This window comes from Rhinopithecus roxellana, chromosome 5 (genome assembly GCF_007565055.1).
Source record: "Rhinopithecus roxellana isolate Shanxi Qingling chromosome 5, ASM756505v1, whole genome shotgun sequence".
NCBI lineage: Eukaryota > Metazoa > Chordata > Mammalia > Primates > Cercopithecidae > Rhinopithecus > Rhinopithecus roxellana.
In genome coordinates this window covers 104109002-104123745 of record NC_044553.1, presented here as the reverse complement: position 1 = coordinate 104123745, position 14744 = coordinate 104109002, and the positions used below count along the sequence as shown (strand labels likewise).

The following is a 14744-nucleotide window of genomic DNA, read 5'->3' as shown; positions in this document are numbered from 1 at the left end:
TCAGTCCTGATTAGGGTGTTGATCGTGGCCATGTCATATATAACCTGTTTGATCTGGTGCTTGTTGGCTTTGATAACCACAGTGAACACAGATGTGGTATTGTCTTCACGGTCAGCTCAGTGGTTAAGGGGAACTTGATGGCATAATAGTAAAGCTTGTTTCTCCTGCAGGTTCTCTACTGAGGATGTTTGGCTACTTTCAAAGCCAAAGTGTGTTGGGCTATTGGAACATAGGTGACCTGCAGATCTTTTTTTGTGTGCGAATGGATGCCTTTCAGCACTGCCTTGTTGGCCTTCAAAGCCTTAACTTTGGATTTGGCTTTGGGAGGAGCAGGGATTTCCTTCTTTGCTTTCAGCATCATCATTTTGGTGAAAAGGGTTGATAGCTGGATTTTTATATCTGTTTCTATATTCAGTCTGTTGTGGTATGGCATTTTGGTTGAAGCATATGAAGAAAATGGAAGCTCATGGAAATAGGTAGTTGGAAAAGCAGAGAGGATTTTGTTGGCTCTTAGAGATAATCATAATTGTTCTTTGATACTATGCCCAAATTCTACTGTACACTTGTGAGCAAATGAGAGTGAAAACGGCATATAACATCTCAGTGTTATGAAAATAGTTTTAACTTTGCAGATCCCCTGAGAGGGTCTTGAGGATACCCAGCAGTCCTTGAACCACAGTTTTAGAAAATACTCTGGTTTAGACATAATTTTCTTTTTCTTTCTATTGTAAAAGTTCAAGTAAAGTTTATTTCCCTCTATTTTATTACACAAGCATATTAACAAAGGAAGCAAAAAAAAGACAACAGTCTCAGTACTCAGTATATTTTGTATTAGTTTCTTATGTTCTTTTTTAGTTTGTTTTACAAGACCCTTGTCACCCAAGCTAGAGTGCAGTGGCGTGATCATAGTTCATTGCAGCCTCAACCTCCCAGGCTCAAGTGATCCTCTCACCTTAGCCTCCTGAGTATTTGAGACTACAGGCACCTACCACCATGACCAGCTAATTTTTTAATTTTTTTGTAGAGATGGGAGTCTCACTTTGTTGCCTGGGCTTGTCATGAACTCCTGGGCTCAAGTAATCCTCCAACCTTGGCCTCCCAAAGGTTGGGATTACAGGCATGAGCCACTGCACCTGGTGCTTTTTTAGTTCTTATTGAGACTTCTTAATCATTTTCTTTTACTTTTCAAAATGGAAGTGGGTTTTATTCTGATTATAATAATTATTAAGTATAAAAAATTTCATCAACACTTGTGAAAAGGGGAAATTTTTTTTCTGTCAAAATAGCTATAAAGAAAGATAAAAGGCCAGGTGCAGTGGCTCACACCTGTAACCCTAGCACTTAGGGAGGCTGAGGCAGGTGGGTAACGAAGTCAAGAGATCAAGACCATCCTGGCCAACATTGTGAACCCCGTCTCTACTAAAAATACAAAAATTAGCTGGGCCTGGTAGTGCGCGCACTTGTAGTCCCAGCTACTCAGGAGGCTGAGACAGGAGAATCGCTTGGACCCAGGAGGCAGAGGTTGCAGTGAGCCGAGATTGTGCCACTGCACTCCAGCCTGGCGACAGAGCAAGACTCCATCAGGAAAGAAGGAAGGAAGGAGGGAGGGAGGGAGGGAGGGAAGGAAGGCAGGCAGGCAGGCAGCCAGGCAGGCAGGCAGGCTAGCCGGCCCACCCTGATCCATTCATTTTGAACTTTAATTTTATTATGTATTTATTTATGTATTTGTTTGTTTTTTGAGATGGAGTTTTGCTCTTGTTGCCCAAGCTAGAGTGCAATGGCACTGTCTTGGCTCACTGCAACCTCCACCTCCTGGGTTCGAGTGATTCTCCTGCCTCAGCCTCCTAAGTAGCTGTGATTACAGGCTCCTGCTACCATGCCTGGCTAATTTTTTTGTATTTTTAGTAAAGAAGGGGTTTCACCATGTTGGCCAGGCTGGTTTCAAACTCCTGACCTCAGGTGATCCGCCCGCCTCGGCCTCCCAAAGTGCTGGGATTACAGGTGTGAGCCACCGCACCCAGCCCCATTTTGAAGATTTAATGAAACTTTAATCATAATCACAGTCCCCATAATTCTGTGATTTAGAAGTTTTTAAATAAAGCTTTAATGATTTAGGATTCTCCTTTCTGGAAAAGAAAAGGAGGCAGGCAAATTGCCTGTGCTACATTTAACTGAGTTTTTAGGGTTAAGTTTAAAGCAAACCATTTGTGCTGCTTGATGGTATCTCTTCAGTTAATTGACAAAGAGGGGGCCTTCTGGTGTTTCTCTAAATACAAATTTAAGACAGGACATATGACCCAAATGAAATGTCGGTATAAGAACTTATCTAATTTAGGTCTTTAGGGATATATATTTTTTTCTTTATTTGGTTACAAACTGAAAGATGTGAACTGAGCTCTTTATCACAGTCTCCAGAGCCTTCTCTTTTCTCTGGGTTTGAAGATCTTATCATCTCTAAAATGAACTGTGGGGTTTTTTCCCCAGATTTAAATAAATGTTGTGTGGTAAACGGAAAACTTTGGGGGCTTAGTGATTTTTTTAAAATCTGAGAAAGAAATTTAATTATCTGCAAAATATTGTTTTAAGCCATGTATTTTAAAGTACAGGCATACTTTGAAGACATTGCAAGTTTGGTTCTAAGCGTTATTGTAAATATTGCAATAAAGTGGGTCACACAAATTTTTTGGTTACCCAGGTCATATAAAAGTTATCTTTCCGTGGCTGGATATGGTGGCTCACACCTGTAATCCCACTGCTTTGGGGCCTAGGCAGGAACACTGCTTGAGGCCAGGAGTTCGACTCCAGCCTGGGGAACATAGTGAGACCTCATCTCTACAAAAAATTTTTTTTTAATTAGCTGGGCTTGGTGGTGTGTACCTGTAGTCCTAGCTACTTTGGAAGGCTGAGTTTGTAGGATCACTCAAGCCCAGGAGTTTAAGGTGACAATGAGTTATAATTGTGCCACTGAATTCCAGCCTGGGCGACAGAGTGAGACTCTGCCTCTAAACAATAACACAACTTATCTTTCCACTATGCTGTAGACTATTAAGTATGCAATAGCATTATATCTAAAAACAAACAAACAAACAAAAACCCAAAACTGTATATAGATACCTTAATTTAAAAATACTTTATTGCTAAAAAATATGCTGATGGTCACCTGAGCCTTCAGCAAGTTGTAATCTTTTTGCTGATGGGGAGTCTTGCCTTGATGTTGATGGCTGCTGACTGATCAAAGTGGTGGTGTTTATTGAAGGCTGGGATAGCTATGATAATTTCTTTATTTTTTTGAGACAGGGTCTCACTCTGTCACCCAGGCTGGAGTGCACTGGCAAGATCATGGCTTACTGTAGCCTCCACTTCTCAGGCTCACATGATCCTCGCATTTCAGCCTCCTGAGTAGCTGCAACTTCAGGCTCACATCACCATGTCTAGCTGATGTTTTCTAATTTTTTGTCAAGATGGGGTTTTGCCATGTTGCCCAGGCTGGTTTCGAACTCCTGGGCTCAAATGATCCACCCGCCTCAGCCTCCCAAAGTGCTGGGATTACAGGCATGAGCCACTGTGTGGCAAATTCTTAAAATAAGACAATAATGAAGTTTGCCACATAAATTGACTCTTCTCGTCACAGAAAATTTTTCCGCAGCATGCAGTGCTTTTTGAAAGCATTTTACCACATTAGAACTGTTTTCAAAATTGGAGTCAGTCCTCTCAAATCCTGCTGCTGCTTTGTCAACTAAGTTTACATATTCTAAATTCTTTGTTATCATTTTAACAATATTTACAATGTGTCCACTAGGAGTGAGTTTTATCTCAAGAAATCACTTTCTTTGCTCATCCATAAGAAGAAATTCCGAATCCAAGTTTTATTTTGTGATTGAAGCAATTCAGTCACATCTTCAGGCTCCCCTTCTAATTCTAGTTCTCTTGCTATTTCCACCATATCTGCAGTTCCTTCTTTCACTGAAATTTTGAACCCCTCCAGGTCATCCATCAGGGTTGGTGTCAACTTCTTCCAAACATGTTACTGTTGATATTTTGACCTCTTTCCATGAATCACAAATGTTCTTAGTGGCATGTAGAATGGTGAATCCTTTCCAGAAAGTTTTCCATTGACTTTGCCCATATCCTTCAGAGCAATCACTGTCTATGACAGCTATAGCCTTACAAAACATATTTTTCAAATAATAAGGCCAGAAAGTTGAATTTACTCTTTGATCCATGGGCTTTAGAATGGATGTTGTGTTGGTAGACATGAAAACCACTTTCATCTCCTTATACATCTACATAAGAGCTCTTGGGTGACTACGTGCATTGTCACTGAGCAATATTATTTTGAAGAGTCTTTTTTTTGGAGCAGTAGGTCTCCACAGTGGGCTTGAAATATTCAGTAAACCATGCTGTAAACAGATGTGCTGTTAGCCAGGCTTTGTTCCATTGATAGAGCTTAGGCAGAGGAGATTTAGCATAATTGTTAAGGACCCTAAGATTTTTGGAATGGTAAATGGGCATTGACTTCTATTTAAAGTCACCAGCTGTATTAGCCCATAACAAGAGAGTCAGCCTATCCCTTGAAGTTTGGAAGTCAGGCACTGACTTCTCCTCTCTAGCTATGAAAGTTCTAGATGGCATCTTCTTCCAGTAGAAGGCTGTTTTGTCTCCACGGAAAATCTGTTGTTTAGTGTAGCCACCTTCATCAGTGATCTTAGATCTTCTGGATAACTTGCTGCAGCTTCTACATCAGTACTTGATGCTTCACCTGGCACTTGTTTTGTTTTTTGTGTTGGTTCCACCCGTCTTTGCCTGTAACCTCCCAGCAGCCTATATGTTGCACTTTTTAATTTTTTTTTTTTTTAATACAGTGTCTCATTCTGTCATCCAGGCTGGAGTGTGGTGCTATGATCATAGTCCATTGGGGCCTCGAACTCCTATGCTCAAGCAATCCTTCCATCTAAGCCTCCCGAGTAGCTAGACTACAAGCATACCACCATACCTGGATCATTTTAAAATTTTTTGTAGAGATTGGATCTTGCTATGCTGTGCAGGCTTATCTCAAACTCCTGACCTCAAGTGATCCTCTTGCTTCAGCCTCCCAAAGTACTGTGATTACAGATTGAGCCACCATGCCTGGCACCTTGCATTTTTATGTTATGGAGATTGCTTATTTTCTGAAACCTTTTGAGCCAAATTCTGCTAGCCTCCAACTTTTCTTCTGCAACTTCCTCACCTCTCTTAGCCTTTGTGGAATTGAAGCATTCAGGCCTTGCTCTGGATTAGGCTTTGGCTTAAGAGAATGTTGTGGCTGGTTTGATCTTTTATCCAGACCACTAAAACTTTCTTCATATCAGCACTAAGGCTATTTTGCTTTCTTATTTATTGGTTCACTGAAGTAGCACTTCTAATTTCTTTCAAGAACCTTGCATTTGTAAAGTTTGGTACCTAGCTTTGGCCTATCTTAGCTTTTTTTTTTTGAGGCAGAGAGACAGTGTCTCGCTCTGTCACCCAGGCCGGAGTGCAGTGGCACAATCTCGGTTACACTGCATCCTCCGCCTCCCAGGTTCAGTTGAGCAATCCTCATGCCTCAGCCTCCCGAGTAGCTGGGGATTACAGGCATGTGTCACCACACCCGGCTAATTTTTAGTAGAGATGGGGTGTCACCATGTTTCCCAGGCTGGTCTAGAACTCCTGGCCTCAAGTGATCCGCCTGCCTCGGCCTCCCAAAATGTTGGGATTATAGGCATGAGCCACCATGCCCAGCCCTATCTTAGCTTTTGACATGCCTTCCTCACTCAGCTCAATGATTTCTAGCTTTTGATTTAAAGTATAAGACCTGAGACTCTTCCTTTCACGTGAACACCTAGAGGCCATTGTAGAATTATTAATTGGCATAATTTCAATATTGTTGTGTCTCAGGTAATAGGGAGGCCTGAACAGAGGGAGAAAGATGGGGAAATGGCTGTTGGTGGAGCAATCAGAAGTCACACAACATTTATTTTCTTTTTTTTTTTTTGAGACAGAGTCTCGCTCTGTCACCCGGGCTGGAGTGCAGTGGCCGGATCTCAGCTCACTGCAAGCTCCGCCTCCCGGGTTTACGCCATTCTCCTGCCTCAGCCTCCCGAGTAGCTGGGACTACAGGCGCCCACCACCTCGCCCGGCTAGTTTTTTGTATTTTTTTAGTAGAGACGGGGTTTCACAGTGTTAGCCAGGATGGTCTCGATCTCCTGACCTCGTGATCCGCCCGTCTCGGCCTCCCAAAGTGCTGGGATTACAGGCTTGAGCCACCGCGCCCGGCCAACATTTATTGATTAAGTTTACTGTCTTACAGCAGCACAGTTTCTGGTGCCCTAAAACAATTACCATTCAAGTGTGTTGGTGCAAGAATTCTGGCCAAAAATGTGAAACTTCTAGAAAAATCAATGAATTCAGAATTTTAGAAAGGTTAAAAACTTAAAAGGACAAGCAGGTCACTCCTAGCAGTGGCCTTCCCAACGTCAAATGCTTTCCTTATTTCTTCATTGTTTTTCTTTTATGTAACACTTGACTGAAATTCTACCAGCTGGGATCCAGTCTTTTTTATGAGATTTAGCTTGAAGCAGTGTACTTTCCTGCTAAAGCATAGCTGAGTTTGGCTTTACAAGGAAATGAGAATTATGTGTGGGTATGGGTGTTTGGCTGCTGCTGTTTTAGAGTTGGGTTGGTGATTTTTCATAGAGAACGTTTTGAGGGGCTGATCTGAGGGGGGTGCTCAAGTGGAACGTTGTATGTGGAGTAGTGTGCTAGAGACAGAGGGATAAAGTCACCTTTACGAGGTTTAAACAAGGTGGGAGTGTGCAAAGTCTAATTTTTGTGACAATACTACAAGGAAGGCAGCCTCCCCTTTTTTGCTAAACCTCAGAGAGGTTAAGTGACTTGCCAAGCAAGGTTTGTAAGTAACAGAAATAAGATTGGAATGCACATCTGTCTGATTCCCAAATATGAGTTCTATTCATTAAGCTTCCCTGTATTCATAATGAAAGGGTCACTGAAAAATTTAATAAGATATTGTTCAGTGTTCTTCATTTGATGAAAGAAACTGTATACTATATTTCTGACAACAGTTTCCATCTTGGATTATCTTGACTTTAAAAGATTAAAATGAAATAAATTGGGTGTTTAAAGGAGCATGACTCAGTTATCTGGAACGTTTAGGTATATGTAGAGTGCATTATTCCCCCAAACTGCAAAGTAGAAGGGAGTATTATTTGTATTCTTAGAGAAGGTTAAGAGGTCCTCACTCAAATACTAATTCTGTTTGTTAACTAATTTTAACTTGCTTTTTAAAAAGCAAATATTTATATAAGGGTTATTAGAAGCTAGTCACTGTTATGAGTACTTTATAAATATTAACTAACTTAACATATATCTTTATAATAACCTTGGGAAAGTTACTTCAGCACTTTGTTCTTTTTCCTGGTCTTTAAACAGAGACAGTTGGACCAGATGATCTCCAAAGCCCACTCCAGTTCTGCAATGTTAAGGCTTTCTAACTAACACATACATATAGTTAGTTATGTGTTAAGAAAAGTTAGATAAGTTCAGCTTTTCCTAGTGGGAGCAGAGATGAGAGTGGAGCCCCAAAGACAGTGCAGAGTAGGACAGGAAGTTGTGATTTAGGTGAATTAAAAGTGCAGAGTCTGTATGTAGCACAGTGTCAGTTTGGGAGGGAAGGAAGGCAGCATCAAATCATTGCTGAGGTTTTGATGATGTGAAGCTCTTTAGTCTACCTCTCTCCTTTCCTTAATATCTAAAGGGAGAAATTCCAAGTTGTTATGTCTTGAGCAGAGCACATGACACCTCCTTATTAACCAACACTACTTTTTAGCTATAGGTTGAAATATGGCTCGTGGTTCTTCAAGATTTTAAGAAATAGGGAATAGGAGAGTTAAGGATTTGGTACATGAAAATATCAAACCTGAATCTGATCAAGCATCTAGAGCTCACTACTAATTTACTGGAAATACAAGGGGGCAGAGGAATATGTTAAATTACGCCTTAAGGCTACAATTACCAAATACCATCTGTGGGAAACTACAGGACAACCCAGTTTCTTCCAATAAATCAATTGAAAAAGAAAAGAGAAAGAGATGGAGCAATGACCTATAGATAAAAGCAATTTGAGATAAAGCAACCATTTGCAGTGTATGGATCATATTGGACCCTTAGTTCCTGATTTGAACAATCAGGAATCTGAACACCAGTTATTGGAGGTATTAAGAAATTTTTGCGGTGGCTCAAGCCTGTGATCCCAGCACTTTGGGAGGCCGAGACGGGCGGATCACGAGGTCAGGAGATTGAAACCATCCTAGCTAACACGGTGAAACCCCGTCTCTACTAAAAAATATGAAAAACTAGCCGGGCGAAGTGGTGGGCGCCTATAGTCCAAGCCACTTGGGAGGCTGAGGCAGGAGAATGGCGTGAACCCGGGGGGCAGAGCTTGCAGTGAGCCGAGATCGCGCTACTGCACTCCAGCCTGGGCGACAGAGCGAGACTCCATCTCAAAAAAAAAAAAAAAAAATTTGTTGATTTTTATTTAGGGTTAATAATGTTAGTGAGTTAAAACTCCCTTTTTTTTTTTTTTTTTTTTTTTTTTTTTGAGGCAGGGTCTCAATCTGTCACCCAGGCTAGAGTGCAGTGGTACAATCACAGCTCACCATAGCCTCAACCTCCCAGGCTCAGGTGATCCTCCCACGTAAGCCTCCTAAGTAGCAAGGACTACGGGTGCATACCACCACACCCGGCTAAGTTTTGTACTTTTTGTAGAGAGGGGATTTCACCATTTTCCCAGGCTGGTCTCGAACTTCTGGGCTCAAGTGATTGCCCTTTTTGGCCTCCCAAAGTGCTGGGATTACAGGCGTGAGTCACCGTGCCTGGCCCAAAGTCTTTAGATTCAGAGCTAAACACTGAAATATTTATGGATGAAATGATGTGATGTCTAAGATATGCTTCAAAAATAACTGGGAAATAGGGGATGGAATAGATGGAGTTATATATGAAACAAAATTGGTCATGAGATGATAAAGCTAGTTTATGGGTTCATGGGGATTTATTATACTATTCTGTCTGCTTTTATATATGTTTAAGATTCTCATCTTGAAAATCTTTTTTTAAAAGCTGACAAAGGGCTGGCTGTGGTGGCTCACGACTGTAATCCCAGCACTTTGGGAGGCTGAGGTAGGAGGATCACTTGAGCCCAGGAGTTTGAGACAAGCCTAGGCAACATAGTGAGACCCCGTGTCTATTAAAAAAAAAAAAAAAAAAAAAAAGCTGACAAATACACATATGCTTTCAGGATAGAAGTTATGAAAAGGGAGATTATAAAACAATGCTTTCTTAGTGATTTTCATGCAGAAGCAAAATCTTCCTATAGTAAAGGTTTCCTCAAGTAAACATTATATGTTCATTATAATATATATAGTATATATTCATTAGAAAGGATATAACCGGTTCAAAAATACCACTATAGAGAGTGAAAGTCCCCTTCTTAAAGTACATGATACTTTTTAAATGTTGAAAATTGTCATGACATTTGCACATGTTTCTTTTTCCATTTTTGAAATGCACAAGATAAAATTTCTTAATAGAATAGAACTAATTTAGATTCAGAGTCAGTTCTATAAAGGTTTCCTACTGTACTGCATTGTTTTTGCTTTGCAAAGAGGTTATTAACATTTTTTTTTCTGGGTTGGGGAGGAGATTTAAAAAATCCTGTACAGGTTTTTAAAAAATCCTGTACAGGTTTTTAAAAAATCCTGTACAGGTTTTTAAAAAATCCTGTACAGGTTAATCCATTGTGTGGTAAAAGCTATAGCTAAAGAGGCAATGTGGAATGCTCCAGTGTGCACAACCCCTGCTTTTATCACAGGTGGCAACTGCAGATTAATTCTGGTGTGGTTAGGCTTTACACAAAGGGAAACTTGAACCTGAGAGCCTATGTCCCCAACAGTGCTAATTGGGAGATGTGGAGTGAGGGGATTTCCACTCTTTATAAGATCTCCGGTGCATTTCCTCTTTGTTTTTGCATTTTCCTTGGCTATGAAGCAGCTGCAGAGAAGTAAAATGTGATTTCCTGCATTTAGGAGTTCTGGCTTTTCTTTCAGAGACTTATAATTGGAAGGGTGGAATGCGTATGGATTAAGCTACCTACAGGGCTAAATTAAATGTAGATGTTTTATTTTTGTTTTTGTTTTTGTAATGAGTTCATTGCATTTGTGCCAGGAGTATTTTTGTTCAGATGTTTTGAATTAGCAGATAACTCAGGTTGTCTCAAAAGCAGGCTTCTCTCTAGGCTGATCACTGCTTTAACAGTGTGATTCTTTGCAAGCTGACTGAAAAACCACTAATGGCAAAAGTGCATTCTGTCATATTAATAAAAATACTGTAGTTCCTTTGCAGATTCATACAGTATAAATGCTTATCTTGATTACTTAACCTGCAGAATTTTCCAAAATGAGAAAAATAGGCAGAGGATATTTTTCAAGAAAATATGGTAAGGCCATATCAAGGTACAATGTTCCCAGATACAATGTCAGTGGGAATTGAAAAGAACTTATTCGCAGAGTAGATGCTCAGGCATCATTAGACTTAGGTGAAAGTTCTTATCATAAATTAATGCTTTTTTTTGTAGTCATTGTCAATATTTCTTGTCCTATTAACGATAGTTGATTTTTTTTCTTTCTTCTTTTCTTTTTTCTTTTTTTTTTTTTTTTGAGACGGAATCTTGCTCTGTCACCCAGGCTGGAGTGCAGTGGCACGATCTCGGCTCACTGCAAGCTCCGCCTCCTGGTTTCACACCATTCTCCTGCCTCAGCCTCCCAAGTAGCTGGGATTACAGGCACCCACTACCACACCCGGCTAATTTTTTATATTTTTAGTAGAAACATTAGCCATGTTAGCCAGGATGGCCTTGATCTCCTGACCTCGTGATCCTCCCGCCTCGGCCTCCCAAAGTGCTGGGATTACAGGCATGAGCCACCATGCCCGGACGTTCATTTTTTTCAAAATATACTTAGGAGCCTATCCTAAACATGGGCCAGACCTTAGGATATTTTTGGATGTGGTTTCTTCCCAAGTCATTCACCATTGTGTTGATGGTACAAGGCTTCTCCACTTGCAATCAGAGAAACGTGAAATGACTATTAGTAAACAAGAACTGATTATTAAGGACCAGATTAGCAGAGCTGGATGATCAGATCCAAACCACAGCATTCATTATTACTGTTAACTATGTGATCAGTGAAGCTAAACTAGTATTTAAAACCCAGGCACCCACCACCACACTCGCCTAATTTTTGTATTTTTAGTAAAGACAGGTTTTCAGAATGTTGGCCAGGCTGGTCTCGAACTCCTGACCTCAAGTGATCCGCCCGCCTTGGCCTCCCAAAGTGCTAGGATTATAGGTGTGAGCCACAGTGCCTGGCCTGTTAGTTTCTATTAATAAGTACCCAACACCCTAAACAATTCAAGGCATCTTAATCTCCATTAAGAACAACAACAAAATAATTTTTGTCATGCTGTTAAATCTATCACTGTGGATAAAACTGGTGCAAACTGGTCAAATGGATCCAACAAACACTGATGTCCAAGTTGGAATATTGGTAACTATTAATAATGCATAACTCTTGGTCAATAGTTTAAAAGATCTTCTCTTCTTTTTCTTTTTGAAGGTTCTCAAAGAGCTTTGTTGTTTTGAAATATGTTGTTGAGCTTCCCAGTTTGCTTTCTCATCCTCAAACTGACAATGTTTTTTCTCTGATTCTTTGTATTATGCTTCCTTTTCATTTGCTCATGGCGCTGCCATTGGAGCTCAACTTCAGAGTCCTTCAGTTTTTGAGCTTTTTTTTTTGACCTTCATTTCAAACACCTGCTCCATCTCCAGCTCCATCTTCTTCATTTTAGCTACATACTCCTTTCTTCTTCCATTTGTGCCAGAAGTCTCTTAGCCCTTATTTGTTATCAACTACATTATAAGTCACAACTGCCAGTTTTCTGCTTTCATAGTGGGCATTTAATAACGTCTTTCAAATCATGCATATGTGTTATTAACATATTTCTTAAAATTGTAAAAACAATGTTCACCATTTTTAACTTTAGCAACACCCCAAGGATACTGCCTTCCCCTAACCCTTTTGCCATTAAGTTCAATGATACAGTATTACTACCTACCTAAGCAAGAGGTAAATGGTCCTTCATCTTTTTAACAAGCTTGTCGTCCTCTTCATCTGTTTCTGGAAATTTATGTGTTTTAAGTTCTTAGATTTCTTTCATTATCTGTTTTAAAGTTATTATCTGGTTTAATTCCATGTCCTGAAGGAGCAATGAAGTATAAACAAACCTGCACCCTGTTATCGGGCACCTGACATCTGTTCACTCATGATTCTGCATTTAGGTAGTCCACAGATTTACTATCAATGTAGTCGATAATGAGCTGCCAGCAATTACTATTATCTACTGCATCTGCAAATCCTGGGGTATCAACTATTGTAAGCAGCAACTTAACACTACCTTCTTTGATTAAAACTTTGGATTGTTCCTCCTGTACAGTCTTTTTAGTAATAATTCTATGAGAAAGACTTGGATATTCTGGAGAAAGCAAATCTATGAGGAATCATGAGTAGATTAATGTTGTCTTTACTGGATTTCCCACTACCATAAGTGTGAATTCAAACCTTCTCTTCACTGATTCTCTGAATACTTGATTTCGGAGATTGGCAGATCCCACATATTTCCATCATTCCAGTTGTCCAGATTCCAACAGAAGAAATCCACAGAGGAACCACAGTGCTGCTGTTGACGCTCCTCTCCTAAGCACCAGTGGATCTTGCACTCCAGGTCATTCTTTTCAAAACACTGATGTAATCCTGTTACTCCCCTGCCTCAAAACCTTCAGCAGTTACCCATTCCTGCCCTGAAAGTAATTCCTCCAGTTTGGCCGCAGCCTACTTTTCAGGCCATATTGCTTACCATTCTCCTCTAGAGACACTGCTTCAGCCAGTGCCAGCTAATTAGTGGCTCTAGACTGCTTTGTATTTTCTTCCTCTTCTTTTTCCCCTTATCTAAAATATACTTCTACCTCCAAATCCTGTTTTTCCTTCATGGCTATCTCAGTCCCTTTTCTGTCACACAGCCTTTTTTGACCTCTGTAGTCTGCATTTATCTTTTCTTCCTTTGAACTTGTAGCATTTATTAACCCTGGCACACATCTGGCTATTGGTCCTATACTATGTGTTCTTGTTTTAGTGTTTAGTTTTTCACGTTAGTGTCTATTGTTATTTCAACCAGATTAGAAACTCTGAGGGACAGGACACCCTTTTGCGTATTTTCCACAATGCGTGGCATCCAGTAGGTGTGTGTAATAAATATGGTTATTTATACATTAAATAATCCAGTGTTTACATTTATTATGTCATAGCCACCATTTCAGTTAATCTTTACAGTAACTTTGAGGGAATGAGTATTTTCTCTCCTTGACAAATGAGGAAACTGAGGCTCAAAAAAGTTCAGTAACTTGCTGAAACAACACAGGTTAAATGATGAAGTCAGGATTCAAACCCACATCTTTGGACTCAGTAACACATGTTGTTTAACCATGCCGGTAATTCTCCCTCCTTATGAGACTGATGTATGTTTTTTGAGGATGGGAAATTACCTACCACTTAACTTACTATTATTTGCTTAATAATGGCAGAAGAAAAAGTGTGCAAACCTGGATTTGTAGTGATTCCTAGCAGGAATAATGAAACAGATTCAAACTGTGCCAAAGTTCACAGGAAAATAGAATTTCCCTTAATCTCGTTGATTACTGGTGGAATGACTCATCTTCCAGTTGTACGTTGCTCTTGAGTTACTCAGATATTTGTATAAGTTAGACAGTGGAGGGAAAACCACCAATGAGATGTACAAGACACGTCATTTGAGCTGATGAATGTTCCCGGGATATCCCCAAGATTTCTACCTGAATATTCTTGCCTGTCCTATTTACTGTTTGACTCTTTCACCTTTTGGTTTTCTTTCAGAGTAAAATCACTTCCCATTTCCTTTCTGCTTTCCACTTGGATAACTTTCACAGGCTACTCTCTTACTACTGCAGTGCACAAAGATTTACTGTCTACATATTTAACATTAGTCAGATTTACTGTTGAATTTATGCACTAGAAATTTCAGGAATTTAAATTTTTACTTTTTCATTCTCTTCTCTGCTTCCGATTTTTTTTCACTAAAAGAGACCAAAAATAACCCAAACCATATTCTTTTTATAAAAAATTAGCAATAGAATTGAGTAGAGATGGTAGTAAATTCTGCTTCATTTCTGTGGGAATATTGAAAACTTGATGGCTTCTGCAAATGATTGATAAATTGTTTCTGCTTTATAAAGAAAGGAAATAGCTCATTCAATTCAATGAAGTCATTAGTAAATGGAATTAGAAATAAAGATTGTGTATTTTTTTGTTGTCATTAATTTGGTCTTTCTGTCCGCATCCCAGTTTTCTCACAGGTTTGTTTTGAGGATAGATCAGAAGACATATGCACACTGTAAAGCATAAAGTAATCCTTAAGGATGCACTACAGGCAGTCCTCAGCTGAGAAACTTGATTTATGAACCATGCATACATGCATACTACAAAGGGATGGATCTTAACTCAGTCTAGTGCCCTTTGAAGGTGACAAGCTAAATGGTCTTTTTGGCCCCTGAATCAGAATACCTGGGA

General features: G+C 39.8%; 1 protein-coding gene and 1 pseudogene across 5 annotated transcripts in view; one reads left to right on the top strand and one right to left on the bottom strand.

The window, feature by feature from the left end:
* Positions 1-14744, top strand: part of PRORP (protein only RNase P catalytic subunit) — a 148793-nt gene that overhangs the window by 20704 nt on the left and 113345 nt on the right. The gene's annotated exons all lie outside the window — the stretch shown is intronic.
* Positions 11591-12872, bottom strand: LOC104679864 (annotated as a pseudogene).